The sequence below is a fragment of the Pezoporus occidentalis genome, unplaced genomic scaffold (assembly GCF_034315485.1).
Source record: "Pezoporus occidentalis ecotype Australia unplaced genomic scaffold, CSIRO_AGI_Poc_V1 ctg7, whole genome shotgun sequence".
In the NCBI taxonomy this organism is placed as follows: Eukaryota; Metazoa; Chordata; class Aves; order Psittaciformes; family Psittacidae; genus Pezoporus; species Pezoporus occidentalis.
In genome coordinates, this window is record NW_026916052.1 from 3,138,849 (window position 1) to 3,140,812 (window position 1,964).

The window sequence follows — 1,964 nt, forward strand, 5'->3', positions numbered from 1 at the left end:
TAAAGAATTGTTATTACACTTTTATTTGTAAAAGGGCTCAGTCAGTCTGGCAGCTGCAAAGAAGTAGCAGCTTTATAACCCAGTCCAACCTGACCCCTGACCTGGTAAAACTAGCACATGTAACGTCCCTGGTTTTGGCTAGTTGTAACAGATTACCAGTACATTGTGAACAGATGTCTTCAACATATTTCTGAGGAAAGATGAAGACATTTCATGGGCAAATATGGTAAATGAATGCATCTTTTCTTAGTTTTAAATTGTGGGAAGAAACTTTTTACAAGACAAATCAGTGGGGTACTTGGGAATTGTTAAAGAGACCAACTTAACTGCCATTATGGGCAGTAGGGAGAGAGAACATGCAGGAAACAGAATTTCTATTGTGTAAACCTAGCTGTCATGCTTGACCTCATATGCTGGTGGTGAATTGTGTTTTGGAGATGAGGAGTTAAATGTTACATTGCAGTAACAAAGCCTATGGTCCACGTGTTTCACACTGCACTTCAGGCCACTGGATGCCACGTCAGCTGTAAAGACTTTGAAAGCCTTAGGGATCTCACTGACAGGTCTTTATTGTTCCACAGGAAAGGTTTCTTGGGAAAATCAGAGGGAAGCCTCGTGAGTTCATGCGTTACAAATGACCAGTGGTCTTAGCCTTGCATGGTGTAGGCAGGAAGGGACAGCATGGCTCTTTCAGTGACAACTGCAGGCTACCCAAGCAGGCCTCTTGGCCATTTGAGACTGATGATTTCATTTCTCCTTTCTGAGTTTTGTTCATTTCCTCAGTCTTCAACTCTTTATAGCCAGATCTCTGGAGTATTTTACACTATGCTAGAATATTTTTCAAATGTCTCTATTCCCCCAAACCAAAATTGTCCAATTATCCTAGGAAGAAAGCCTTTGTAAACATGCCCATCAAGCTGAACCTATCATACAGAAGAATGCATCTCAATATGATGGATACACATACCCTTGGGTAGAGCAAACTTCTGTATTATTAGCTTGTGTTTCAAATGATGGGGTTAGCATTCATGCCTAGCCACTGAATAATTTGGTTTCCGGAAGCTTTTTTGGAATAGGACACAGTAATTCTAGCAGCTGCATATTATGTAATGTAAATACTGAAAAGCCAGCCCCACAGGATGGAAAATACCCCATAGGTTTTATTGTGGCTTTTCTCCCTTTCATATTTTTTTCCCTTTTGCTATTTGGAAGTACACTAAATTCCTACCCTTACCTAACTGAAAACAGGGTGTGACTGTAGTATTCTTTCAGGTGCTTGGAGATACAGTTAATGAGTTAATGGTTGTAAGAGGCTGCTTTCTTCTCCCTTGTTGCAGCCACCACTTCACATTTCTGTCCAAGCAAAATGGAAAATGCAACATAGACTATTCTGAAATCTGAAAAAGAGTCATCCCGCTCAATAACTTCAGCTTTATTAAAAGATCAGCTTACATGCTGTTACATTTATTAGTACTTTGACTTCTAGCCCCATAAAACTGCATGAAACATCATGGAAGATCAGACCACAGGGATGTCTACCTTCTGAAAAATTAAGAGTTGTGCTTGGGCATGTGGAAACTGGTTGGCAACACATGAGAAAGTCAGAAAGTGCCATTGTGCAAGCTGATGGTTTTCTTGGCATATACATGCCCTCCAGCCAGGCTGGTTTTATGGTATAGTCTTTAGCAGTGATTCAGTGTGGGAATTCTTCATGACGTTGTTTATAACTTTATGTCTCTGCCTGTCTGCAAACCACATTCATAGATCTCCAGTCTGGTACTGCTAAAGCAAAGAGCACACATTGAGCACCACTTGAGAAAAATCTGGCTTAAAAGAATAGGCCTATCCCCTGGGCATTCTGGGGAAAAGGAAGAGATAGAGTCTGTCTCTGTGGCATTGTTCAGCTGCCTTAGCCATGAGCTCATCATCTCCAGCAGTCTTGCACAGTTCCCTACAGACAAGTC